This window comes from Solanum verrucosum, unplaced genomic scaffold (genome assembly GCF_900185275.1).
Source record: "Solanum verrucosum unplaced genomic scaffold, falcon-dt-bn FXZP01000099.1, whole genome shotgun sequence".
NCBI classification, from domain to species: domain Eukaryota; kingdom Viridiplantae; phylum Streptophyta; class Magnoliopsida; order Solanales; family Solanaceae; genus Solanum; species Solanum verrucosum.
Genome location: NW_026020338.1, coordinates 425095 through 440360, shown reverse-complemented (window position 1 = coordinate 440360; position 15266 = coordinate 425095).

Sequence of the window (15266 nt, the reverse complement as noted above, 5' to 3'; positions counted from 1 at the left end):
TATTATTAAATTTATAATTCATTTAATTATTAAATTTAATATTAAATAACACATAAAAAAAATGAACTAATATAGTTCCACATGAGGTATGAGGAGGTTGATGAGCATGCAAGCGTAGTTTCTATCTCCGTGGTAGAGAAGTTATTTTTAAAAGATTCTCCACTTATAAATTTTAAATTAAATATAAATATATTTAATAAATTATTTTAATACAAATATTATTTAGTGCACGTTTAATATTGCATTTCTTTTCTATTTTTCACACCTAATGTTTCCACTTTTCATGGTTTATAGTAAACTAAGGTATATATTGGACATATTACAAGTATAAAACTCATTAATGTCCTCAAAGTGAGGAATAGTTATATTATTAAACATAATTAAAAGTTATACTTTTGCTACTTTATTTAATTAAAAGTCTCCTTTTCAACCTGTGACTTTATCGTCACAAGCAAAGCCAAAATAATCTACTATAAAATTGAAGATTCTAATTTTACTTTTTGACTACCATTCTAACGTTGAATACATTCATACCACTTTATAATAATTAGCAGGTCAACCGTCATTCTCTATAACAATATTTCAGGATGATAATTAAATTTTTACTTTGTTATTTTTAAGTACATGTTCTTTATTACACGATTTACTATAGTGATAAAAAAATATTCAGATAAACAATATCGTTATAAAGTTCCGCCCCAATTTGTCCACAACTTTGAAATTTGGCACGTTTGAAAAGTAGTTATTCTACTTTTTCCACTTTTTATCAATTAAAGAAAGGCAATGCCAATGTACTCAAATGTATCTTTTTAGAAGTTCAGTGAATCAAGCCAAGTCGAATAAAATGAGACAAAATAAAAGCAAAATTCTCTTAAAATTTGCCGTTTTAGGCCAGCATTTAGCATTTTTAACAAGGTAAAAAAGATAGTGAGGAAATTAGAAATTTTAATAAATAAATTTTGTCACGTCTAACATGTTCATAATGATGCTTTTATCAGTTAAATCATCATTCCTTCTTTTAATTTCATCCTCGCACGTAATATTTACGTCAAATAATCAATATTATAAGACATATTTTGCTAGGAGATAGGTGTATATTTCATTATACGAGTTCAACAAAATTCATTAGTTTTAATTCAACAATAATAAATATATTTTATGAGAGTTTATAAGTAAAATTTAGAGAGTATAATACGTACATAATCTTAAAAGAAAAACACTAGTTTCAATAAATATAAATTATAGAATTAGAAATTATTACTCCAACTTATTAAAAATAGAAAATAATATAACTTAATTAGTATAAAGTTAAAAACTAGAATTCAACAACATAAACTCTAAATCATCAATCGGTATATCTCTCATTTCTATAATTAGTATTTCCTCTCTCTCATTTTATGTAACATAACTTAATTTGGCATGATATATAAAAAAAATGAATACATTTAAATTTTATAATTCAAACAATTATTAGATATTTGTGTGATTATAATCATTTCATTAAGAGCTAAAAATAAAATATCTTTAACCATTATAACTTATAAGGTTATGGATGCAACATAAAATGAAACTTACGAAGTACTTAAAAGCATTTTGAATTATATATCAATTTAATAAATATAAACATCAAACGCGATCAATATGAATTGTAGTGCAGTGATAAAATTTTTTTTTTTTTTAACCAGATGTCTCGAGTTCGAACCTTATGAATAAATAAAATTTTGTTAGAACCGCCACTCCTGAATGAGCCTGCAATGCGGAATCTGAATCTATGTTGTTAGGTAAAAATTAAAACTAGGTAGGTGAAGAAATTAAAAGACGTAAAGAAAAAGTAATATGATTAAAATTAAATGGAATCTTATTGACGTACTACCTTTACAGCCGGTGTACTTATTTGGCTGGTACGGTAAAGGACGACTACCCAAGAATTGGGAAAAAGCATAGTTTTAACCGACACGTGCCGTTTAATTCGAGAGTTTAGTGATGAGAAGGAACTAAGGAGAGATAAGAAGACTTGTCAATTATGTGGGTCCTATTTTGCATTGAAATTGTAAATTTTTGATTAATTGTTTTATTTTATTATATGTGTCGTGTTTAGATCAAATTCGACCATTTTAACTTTTTTGAAAATCCCACCCTTTTTTTATTATTGTTATCTTAGGTGCAATTATTGATATTCATATTAAAATTCGATTAGATTAATATTTGTATATTGTAGAACTTATTTTTTAAGTCGGAGCTTTGAATAAAATCTTTAACAAGTGTGGTGGAAGGTGGGTCTAGAGATAAGATGGTGGATATGCAGATCTTTTTATACTTGTGAAGATATAAATTTTGTTTGTGATAGTTTCTCGAGATAAATATGCATATAAAAACAAGTTTAAAAAGGAAATGGAATAACAAAGAAATAGTGTTGATAATTCGGGGTGTGTATCGATCGGTTCGGTTCGGTTTGGTTTTAAGTATTATCGGTTTGATTTGTCGATTTTTGGTTTTTAAATATGCTAAACCGATAACCAAATCAATAAGATATTTGTTATAGGATTTCGGTTTATCGGTTTTCGATTTAACCAATAAGAAAATGATTTCAAAACAAATATATGACTTGTCCAATAATTTATCGCGAAATAAAAAAGAGAGAAATCTAATTACTCATTGAGTGCAAAAATTCTGCTTAGTGTAGTAAAAGTATAGAAAATACTCATTAATTCACAATTCTAGTCGTTGCCTAAAAGCCTAAAGTAATACTAAAACCTAAAGAATAATTGCATAGAGCAGAGTTAATTAAATAATGTTAATTGTGTAAGGTCCTTATAATTAAAGTCTAATATAGTGATAATATTAATATTTTTTGTTTGATATTTATGTATGACTGAAAATTAAAATAGTAAATTATTATATTCTTAATGGGTTATCGGTTAACCCAATAACCCAATATTATAAAACCAATATCGAACCAATAACCCAATAATTTTTTTTATAAAACCATAAATAACCGTTAACCCAATAACAATAAACTAATAATACTTTTTTCGGTTCGGTTTTGCACACCCCTATTGATAATAATAGACAACGACGAATAACGTGATAACTAAATCAAATAAAACAACACGTGTAATAATTGAAAAATGATACAATTAGAGAGTAATAAAATACCGATAAGGGAAACCAGAGACATTCATCTACTTACTAATCTTCTGCCTAAATCCTCAAATATCCAAGGTCATAATGTCAATTAAATACAAATGTGTTATATCTTGTCTAATCATCTCTCTAATTCTCTTTAATACTTTTTTTTAACTTATCTTTATTTCTCCTTATTAACCCCATTATAGCTAACTTTCTATTATTCTTTACTTATATGTTAGCATTTTTTCTTCATATCTGAACCATTTTATTTTCATAAATATAATCTTTTATTCTACTCCTAGTAAAGTTCACTTAGGGGTCCCAAAAACACCATTAGTCCATTATGATTAAAAAGTATTGTTAACACATATACATCATTAATGTAAGTAATTTCAAGCTGAATTTTCCTATAGAATAGTCAACTATATAAGAAAAAAAATTAGAATTAGATCTTGAAAATAATTGACGATAGTTAATTAAAGGAATGAATTTTGAATTATTAGGTTAGTGAAGTACTATTTCTAAAACGATCGATTGCGTTTGAATAATTCAACTTAGCTGGCTTACGTGGCAGAATATTGGCCACACATTCATGTTCCTATTTTTAATTTTATCAAATTCAACGGTTCAGATTTATTGTTCATGCCGGAAAAGTTGACCTTTCTATTAACGACGACAAAAGATCTTGTGGTGCTACAATCTCCTGCGTGTCGCGGTCCACAGTAGTTCCTTTCTTATGTTGCACTCTCCACCATCCAACTTATAATCAAAAGTCAATGTAGAGACATATTACTTGCCTTCTCTATCTTTTTATGTATTTGATATTCGTTTAAAGTTTAATCATTTAAATTCGTATCGAAAAGTTTAAAAAACACGTTTTCTATCAAGTGTGTATTTTTTTTCCCAAACCCGCTATGACTCTTGATCACCTCTTTATATGTATGTTGAGTTCTTTTTTCTTGGATTAAGACATTAGGAATGTATTACACTAATTAATCGTGATAAAATTCAAATTCAATATTTAACATAATATATCAAATTACTTTCTTCATTTTAGAATATTTGTCATATTTTACTTTTTGAAAGTAATTTGAGTAATTTTTAGAGCTAAGCTGAATAATTCATAGTTTGTTATTTGAGTTGATGATTCATAGTTTGTTATATGAAAAAAATATTCTGAAGATGGATTAAAAATATTAAATTCTTCACTATGGCAAGTTATGATTATGTGTGTGGTGATCACTACCAATATCTTTGTCGACCATTCTCATTGACCTTACTAAAATTTAAAAATATATATGTTTTTATATTGATTTTCAATAATCATATCTAAAATTTAAAAATATATATGTTTTTTTATTGATTTTCAATAATCATATTCGAGATGATCTGGTGACTGATATGAATATGGGAGGTCAAATATATGTATATATATATTTTTTGTTATGAAGTATAATTTTTCTCATGTTTTCAACATATTCATCAAGAAGGCATTTTCACCAAAATAAAGTATGACTAAAGAAGGCTGAATTTTATCATTCTGCAAATGAATAAACCAAATTATAATTTCACATAAAAAAAAGTTGAAGAAAAAAAAATATCAACTAAGTAGTAAATAAGATCTAAAATATTGGATTTAGTTCATTTGAAAAGCCACAAAGTAATGGCTAGCAATAAGGTCTAAACTATCTTTATGCATCATATCAACAACTATGTATTATTATTATTATTATTATTTTAACAAACAAGAAAATAAAACGAGAATGGTTTTTTTTTAAAAAAATAACAGCCTGCAAGGCTCATTGGCAGCTGAGCCTTGTAAGGCTCATTGGCGGCTGAGCCTTACAAGGCTCATCAGAATTTGAGCCTTGTAAGGCTCATTGGAATTTGTGTCTTGTAAGGCTCATTGGAATTTGAGTCTCGTTTTAGAAAATCTGATTTACACGGCGTTAAAAATTTTTGCCTTTTTGATTTCATAATTAATTGAGTTGCCCTTTTGATTTCGCACTCTAAAATAGACCAACTGTAGATGAGAGTAAATTTTATCGAGTCTAGAGCTTGGAAAACTCTTATTGATGTATTGACTATTGAGTGTTGCTTTGTTATTTGCTAGCTAGTTATGGTGCTAAAGTAAAAAATATTTTATTTGAAAATATGATGATATAAAATTATACCGCTTTTTTATTCAATTCAAGTCGAAGAAATTTATAAGAATAAATTATTAAAAGATTATTAGTGATATATGAATTCGTAACTAATTCTATTTATAATATTATATTCTTATTATTTGATTATTTTGACCCAAGTTGCAATTTAAACAAAGCCTCTTTAGAATAAAAATGGAAACTTAAATGAGAAGGAAATAGTCTTCTTTTGTGTCACTTTCATGTTTAGAAATTATTATAATTACAGTCAAATATAACTCTCTATTTTTTTACTGTAATATTTATATAAATCAATTGAAATGGCACGTTATGTACTAAAGTCAATTAGCGTGAGTTTGATCACTATTACTTCCTCCGTTTAAAAAAAAGACCTAGTTTGACTTGAAACGAAATCTAAGAAAAGAAAAAAAACTTTTAATTTTGTGGTTCTAAATTAAAGTTAGGTCAATGTATCAAAATGCCCTTTAATCTTGTGGTCTTAAATATGTCACGTGAAAAATTGAAGTGTTGCCGAAAAAGGAAAGGGATCATTCTTTTTTAAACAAATTAAAAAAAAACTAGGTCATTATTTTTTAAATGAATGGAGTAATATTTAACTGTTATTTATAATGTAATTGACAAATAATCACTTTTACGACGAAAAAAATTCATGCATGTGTCAAAAATCTAAAAAAAACAACAAATGAAAGAAACTTTACACACGTTACTCAAGTTAGAACTTCAACATTTGTTCATGAATTTCAATTGGATTAACTACCAAAATGTGATACCAACGTTGTTGTACAGCAAACGCAACTCATTATACTTGCACTACATATATATACTGTTTTGAAATTCATATTCAAACATAATTTCAACTTCGAAACTATATTTCGTTTAACTTGAAATTTACATACTTCCTTTATTTTTTTTGTTTAAACTAAATGATATTCAAATGTCTAATTTCATATTTAAACATAATTTCAATTTCGAAACTATATTTCGTTTAACTTGAAATTTACATACTTCCTTTACTTTTTTTTTATTTCAACTAAATGATATTCAAATGTCTAATTTCATTAATAAGTTAAAATATATATATATAAAGGGAGACAAAGACTTGACCTTCACAATCCAATCAAGAATTCATTACAAAAATTTGACCTATAGATAATGATATGTGGAGGAATTAAAGAAGCAAGCACGAGGAGGACCCTTCTTATACAAGTTGCTTCTAAAAAGAACATGACGGTGTTCGATAATTATATAAAGTCAATTAAACTAAATTTATATCGAACTAAATTTGAATTCGTATCGAAAAAGAGTTTTGAGCCTCATATTTGAAATCACCAATTCATGATAAATAAGTAGTTATCAGTACTCCACCACAATATTTGTCGATTATAAACTCATATCTATTCTTTATTTTATTTTTTTCTTTGAAAAATTTATAAAAAAGAAAAATAAAGTCCTCTAAAAACCAATAAATAAATAAACAACTTGCACAAAAATAAATAAAAAACATAGTACTATTATGCGTCATATTCTGTTTGGCTGTTTGGACAAATTAAATCAAGAGGCTGACGTCCCCCATGTATGGGATGTAATGTAAAGTTTCTTTATTGTGATTGAGAAAGGCAATACAACTAGTTTTTTTTCTCATTCGATATTCCGTATTCGTATAGGGACCTCAATTAAATTAGATTCGAGTTGTGTCTCTAAAGATTCATTCAAGGAGGTTATAATTGTAATCACTTTACTAAGTTTCGTTTTAGTCAAATCTAAAAGTGACTGCTAATTAATTGATAAAATTTCAAACTCAACAATTCGTTATGAAATTGTTCATGGATCATACACATTATTATAATATACATGTGTGTATACCCTATATTATGATTGAGAACTAATCAAGATTATCAATTAAGATAAATGTAGATTTATATTCGATAATTTTAAATCTCTTTAAAGAGAATAAAATGTTTGAATTTCATATCTCACGTATACACAGGGTTGGGGATAGGACTGCACTTCAAGAAGTGTAATATAAACAATCACTCTACCGTAATATACACATTAATAACTGTTTTCACAATTTAAACTCATAACGTATATATCATATAGAAATAATTTTATCGTTACTCCGAGACTCACTTTCCAAATCTAGAGATTAATAATGAAATATACTTGAGGACATCAAATTATAACTATATGGTTTAGTAGTTGCTCATTAATAAATAAAAAATATTTTTTGCTTAATTATTGAATTTATCAATCATATAGTCAGAGTTGCAATTATATGTTTCAGAACCAGAAAGGTCACTGAACCTTTAAAAGGGCAACAACTAGCAACCAATATCAGAAACCAATAATAATACCAGAAAATGACATTTTATTATTATATTCTTAGACAAATTATTAAAATTGAAAGTCGACCAAAAATATGCATATTGTATTATACTATATATCAGTCCTAAGTCTTCCAATCTAATCAGAGGTAGATTGTAATTTTCGTAAGAGTTTAACTAAATTTAATATTTTTAGCGTCATAGTATAACTATATATGCAAAAAATAAAACCAATAAAAGTATTAAATTTTGATATGGATTTTTTCATTTTTTGATGTTTAATTAATTAAAATATTTTATGTAATAATGTATATAGCTAGAACAAATTAAATATTATCGATTTTTGAATTTAATCAAAGGTGGATGCAACCTTCGTACAATATATTCAACTAAGATCAGTATTTTTAACACGTAAGATAGTTATATATGTGAACGTTCCAAAAAAAAAATTCAAATATTAAATTAGAACCCCTAATTTCAAATTATATTAAATTTAGTGTTAAAATTTTATAACTGAACTCATAAAGTTTAATTTTAGATCGAGTCTGAATCGAAACAATAATATCTTTTCTCTTAATATTAATGTAAATTATTTGACAGTTTGCTTTGTCTAATCCTAGCATCACAATTCTTTCACTTTCAATTTGCGAAAATTATTTTTCATTCTACTATTTTATAACCATTAGATTTCAAGAGCGAATGCAGATGATCGAGTTTGAGTTCGAATGAACCTAATAATTTTAACTTGGACCTTATATATGTATTTTTTTTTCACAAGTATAAATAATTGATTTTGAAAATATTTTCTCGAACTAAAACTTATTCATTTAGATTCTTAATTCATCTCTGAAAAGATCTCCTCCATTTCAATACTCATACAGTCATACTTGAGATCACGAGACCTATGATGAATGATGAAAGTAGTTCATCCATCCCACTACGATCTTCATGGGAAAAGAATAATATACCCCATCATTGTTATGAATAAGATTATAAAAGTATTTATAAGATTCGATTGAAAGAGACTTGAATAAAGGGGCTTCAAATTAATCTTAACTAAATGAAGGTCACTCCTGGCAATTAATAGAAACAATTGTTTTTGGCATTATTTTTTCTATTAAAAATGGCTAATTAAGAAAAAGTCAAGATCACCTTCAAGTTGAAATTAATAATAAACGAGTCTTCAACAGGGCCTAATATTACATTACTATCTCAATTTTATCATCAACGAAGGTGAGATGGATAAAAAATAGATTTTTTTCATTTGTGATGAGATATTTTGAATTTAATGTATGAAAATAAGTTATACACAATATAATTAAAACAAGTCAAGTCATGAATTCTTTATATGATTTACAAAAACTCATTTTAATTTGTTCGACTGAGTTTGAGTTTATACTATAACACAAAGAGACGACGATGTAAATATGTTCGTGTTGTCATTTCCACGTCGTAGTGAACACAAGAGTGCCTAATAGTACAATACTATCTCAATTTTATCACCGAGGAAGGTAGTGAGATGGATAGAAATTAGATTTTTTCCATTTGTAATAAAATATTTTGAATTTGACGTATGAGAATAAATTATACACAATGTAAATTTAAATAGGTCGTGAATTCTTTATATAACTTACAAAAACGACTCATTCCGATTTATTCGACTGAATTTGAGTTTATACTATAACACAAAGAGACGATGGAAACATGTTATAAGAATGAAATGACGCCCAGCTTGACTTCAAACACAATTGCTCTATTCAATAAGCAACAAAATATTTAGGGTAAGATAAAAAAAATTGCTGCCAAATCAAAGTATGTCCTCAGGGCATAAAGTTAAAAGATATGTTTGATCAAAACAAGAATAATTAATTAATGAAAAGTATACGAACAATTAATTAAGCAAGCTTTGTTTGGTCCACAATTAACATAACATATCGGATCTTACTATTATAATACCAATTTTTTGTAATTATTTACTTGTCATTTCATGTGATAAATTTGGTCATGCACATGAAAGCCAATCAAACTGTTTGATAAGAATCAAATAATCACATGGCCACTTGACAATGCAATAAAAAAATCTAGTAAAAAATGACATATAATTAACTTTTCATTGGAGATATATGTAGTTAGTGCTAACTGGCCTATGGAAAAATAATATGGAAAGTATAATTCAAATTAGTCGGACTCAAATACTCATATCGAATAGAAAACAAAAGGAAAAAAGAAATCATTCCTTATTTTCATGTCAATAATCTCATTTTATATGAACGATTTTCTTGTAGTTATTGTTTATGTGATAGTGATTTTCTAGAAAAAATATATCTCTTTGTCCACTTTTAAATGTCATATTATGTTTTTCGAAAGTTAATTTAACTAATTTTCAAAATTAAATTAGATTATATTAATTCGATATTTAAAACAAAGAATTTAAATATTCAAAAACTATACGAAAAGTACTATAAATTCCAATTTTTTGCATATCAATATGATGAAAAAATACATCGTAAAATGTTAGTTAAAGTTATTATTGTTTTGACTCTAAAAAAGAAAATTATGACAATTAAAAGTGGACGAAGGTAATATGAGTTAACTCCTTTTTTTGGACTAATCTTTTGTCTACAATTTGGATAATAATAATTTAATGGTGGTAATAACAAGAAATAAATTCATTGTTTGTCTTGATTTGAGCAATATTCTCTTTGGTTTTGGCTACTCGTCGATGCATCACATATTCTTTGTTTACAAGGGATATTACTTAAGAATATTTAAATATGCAGTATTAGAAAAAAAAAATTACATTGACTTAAAATCATGGGAAAATATTTGATTATGATCTAAAAGTTAATATATGTTATTATAAACGTTAGACTTAAATGACAATCTAACATTTTATTTATGAAGTTGAGAAATAAGAGCAAACATCATATTCGGATTAAATGTTTGTTTGAAAGAACAATTTCATTTACTTTAAGAATACGGGCTTTGATTGATATTATTTTCTTAGACAAAATTTGAAAAAATAGAGGCATACATACATCTTATTTCTACGATCCTTATACTTTTTTAAAAAAAAATAAAAATTTCTTCATTCAACAAAACGAAAGATAAATAAATAAGATTCTTTTTAACAGCTTTGTATTCAATAATATATTATTCCTCAAAAAATATTCTAGAAGAAATTATTTTAAAAAAGAATCAAGAATGTTCACATTGATTTGCCTAGTGCAAACTACTAAAGCAACAATGCTTATCTAATAGATATTCTCATATGTATAAAGTGTATATACATGGGTTACCATGTCTTATCACCCCAAACGTTTTGGACAAAGTGGAATGTACTAAAAGAAACATTATATTATAATATAAGTAATACTAAATAACTTAAAGCAAAGAAATTATGTCACTTGTGATTGAGACCAAAATTAGTGGATGGTGATTGTGTTAAATTGGAAATACATGTACTAAGGCACGCTATTGGACAATAGAAGAAGAATATTTTCATATGACAATTAAGTTAGCGTATGATTATTAGAAAAAAATAGTTTTAAGAGAAGTGTAGTGGAGCTTCTTTTCTAGATGTTTCCCCCCATAATATGCAATTTAGGGTGGAATATTTATCAAATGTGTATTTTTGTGAGAATTCTAATTCTATGTATACAATGTATTTTGTAAAATTGGGTTATTCATGAGGTGAACATCTTTATCTTCATTTATAATTTTAAGATTGTGAGTTCAAATTATCAAGGAAACAAAAAGGAGAGAGTTTTTAGGAAAGGGTAAAACTAATTTAAGTACATCTTTTTTTCTTTTTCAAAATGCAATTTGTTCATATGTTAATTTAACTGAGATAACAGATGATCTAGAAGTTGACGTTCCTAATAAAACAACAAGAATATTTCATATGGAAACACTAGCTCATAATTTTGGATTTATCCTTTTTTTTTAAGAAAACAAAAATTGTTCAATAGAAGTCTTGTGGATATTCTTTTCTATCACCCCCATCAAGCTACATGATAGGTTCAACTCGAAGTATATGTATTGTCAAAAAACGTACACATATATACAACGATTATGTCAGAATTTTTGCTAAAAATATTCAAGATATAATATATATGTTATATATATGGTATAACTATTTTTAATAGGTCGTGTGAAATAACTTTTTACATACACGATACATTTTTCAACTAAGAATGTTCAACCGATCGCGTCCAATAAAAAGATTATGATGCTCATAATTGAATTTCCACATTTGATTTGGGATTCTTACTTGCACTTCTTGGTTCAGCCCATCAAAAAGTCCAATCTAAAAGAAACATAAATTGGTCCAACTCAACTATATTAGGCCCATTTGGTTTATCCTATTTATTCGAAGTTACGTCTTAATTTTATATTTTGCCAAACTTTAGGGAGGCTATTCTTCTTTTTTATCGATCGAGTCACTTCAGTTTCCCTAGCCGTCCATCAAAATAATAGTAAGTGAATATTTTTTTTTGTGTATATAGATATATCACACTAGAGTTAATGTAAGAGGAGTGTGAAAAAAATTAATTAGTGGAATATGAAAGTGAAAATTTGAAACGTGAATTACAAATATTTAACATTTACTGATTAATTATGTTAACCGTAACTATAAATTAACAAGTAACATTTTGGTAACTCAACATTGTGCTTATAGAAGCTTCTGACTTATAATATATATGGTGTAGTAAAATAATGAAGTGATAAGATTAGTATTGCAAAATTTCAAACGACATAATAATTTCTCGAGCTAAAGCCTCTTAACCATAAATTTTCGAATCCTAGGTAATTTTTCCGTACTTAATTTTCTGGGGCTTAACTTGATGCGATAATAACTATGTAAATTTTTTTGCAAGTATTCTTTCTCGTTATTGTTATAACTTGAGATTTTTATTCTTTGTTTCTCAGAGTCGAAATCGTGCTACGCTTACAATTTACTTGAATTTGATTGTGATGGGTATGTTTTGTCACATTGTGCTAACAATATTGAGGAATTATAGTATTTGCTCTACCATGATTCTCTTAAAAACCTTTTGAAAAAAAAAAAACTGCCACCATTACTCCATGTCTGAGAGTTGTTTGGCTTGGACATAAGCCGATAACAAGGTAATTATATTTTTTTGTTGTGACCGTTTTTTTTATAACTCCATATTTTAACTATATTTTGTTAGTCATATTCAACCATTTCTTGAGTTTTCTGGACCTTGTTTTCCTTGTTGGGTGGTTGAGCCTAATGTTAGATGTTTTGCTTACTCATTGGACAGACTTTTCGACCAACAAAATTTGTTTGAGTTTGAAATTCTACTCCTGTCATATGAAGGAAATGCAGATGTCAACACTAGAATAAATAATAAAGGATGAAGATATGTTTTGGATAAAGGAAATATTCTCTTAAAAATTATATATAAGTATACACTCTCTAATCTTTTGCATCCATTAGCCATATAAAATAAAACACTCTATAGTAAGTCTCGGTTTATTAAAGAGATTTTGGAGTTTGAAAGGAATCAAGTTGCCACTGTTGTTTAATCTGATTTACTAAGATATAACTTTGTAAAATTTTGTAAGAGACAGTAAAATTTAAAGTATATTTCAGAATGTTAAAATCATTAAAGAAAATATATCTATAACAAAACAGAACAAATATTGAATAGAAGAAAATCGAACCATTGAATACACAGTGTACCTTAAGGAAATTAATCTCATCAAGTATTCGAGGTTAATGGAATATATCCTCCAGGACAAAATGATCTTATGCACGAGTATATTCTATGGCGGAGCCAGGAATTTCACGAAGAGGGTCCAAAAATTAACAACAAAAGCTCTTTTTAAAATGGAGAAAAAATTGTTGCAAGAGCATTTACTCATTAAAGATGTCTAAACACACATTAGAGACATTTTAAACCACTAGGCTATAACAACCTATTATGTCAACGGTATATAAAATATATTATTTAATGACTTCGTGTATCATTTTACTTGTATATGTAGTATTTTTTTTCGACGAAGGGTGTCCAATTGGACACCCTCACATACATGTGCCTACACCCCTGGGTATATTGGCTCCAAAAACCACGACGTCAACGAACTACTCAACAACAATAAAGTATACTAGAATTTGTTTGTGTAGAATAAGAAGAATTTCAGAAAATTCGTTGTTAAAAAATGAGAGGAGACCCCTATATTTGTAGGCAACAAAGAGTAGCGTGAACATATGTTTATTGTGCCTTATCATAAAGGTTATAACCCTTTGGAAAAATAACAACCTTTCAGAAAAATCACAACTCTTTATAAAAGTTACAACTCTTCAAAAAAATCATACGTGTGGACATTCCATTTCACACCCTTATGCCATCTTCTCCAATATCAATATCTCTCGGATCAATATGAGCAAGTAAGTCCTCCAAAGGAATAGAAGGAACATCTTCTCCATCATCATATTCTTTTGTCACGGCTCGATATAAATCATAACTGAGGAGTATTGCTCAAGTTCATATAATATCAAAACTAATCGTATGAGAGAAATTTATATATATATTCTCTTATGCAAGATAGAAAACAAAATAAGAATATATATATGTGCAACAACAACATAGAGATTACTACAATCCACACTTCATCCGAAAAATATATAAACATCACTAATTGAAAATCTTAGATACGTCATTGAACAAACAAAAATAGCTAGAAGTACGTCAAAAATAAAAGACGAGAGATAAGCCACAAGAAAGTAGTGTTAGTGGATCATTAACACATATTATATGAAACAAATATATGCATTTTGATTAGGACGTAACCAACTAACCAAAAATATAACATTGTACTAAATAAAAAGCTATATGTACTAAATTATGTATTGAGATCTCCAAAAAGTCTTCCATCACAACGGTTATACTATCCGAAACATAGGAATAGTAGTACTTGCTAAAGCTAAAGATTTTATTCCTGTTGACACGTGAAAGTTAAAAACAGTCTACCTAACAATTCACTTCAAAAATAATTGTTCACTTCAATTATATTTAGTTAGCAAATGGCTGGATTGAGCTAATTTAGGCAAATTAAAATAGATTGTGTTAATAAATGAATAGATTAACAACCCGTATGAGTATTACTTGGACTGATATGGATTAAGATGCAAATTAAATCTCAACTCGTTCAATTTTTACTATCTTTAAACTATTCTAATTTATTTGTTATTTTATAATATTTAGAGAGAAGTATTGAAATACCGTTAAACTTGATGCGAATTATTACTTTCATCTCTGAACTATTGATCGGCTTAAAATCACTTATTTATTTGATTAGCTGAACTTAAGTACACTCATGATCTTGTAACATGAGTGAAATACACCCTTAAATTCTTGTCAAGTTTAGGGGTATTTTCAACACTTATCTCGACTTTTTATTAAGAGTCTCATGCTCCTACAGGAGTTTGAGACCACTTGCTACGTCTTGTGACAGATCAAAAGATGTCATGGTGTATCTAAGTTCAGTTAGTCAAGTAAAGGGGTGTTTTTAAGACTGTCAATTGTTCGGCGACAAAACTAATAATTTGCGCCAAGTTTAGGGAGTTTTCAATACTTATCTCACAATATTTATTTGCGACAACTGCCTAACCTACTTC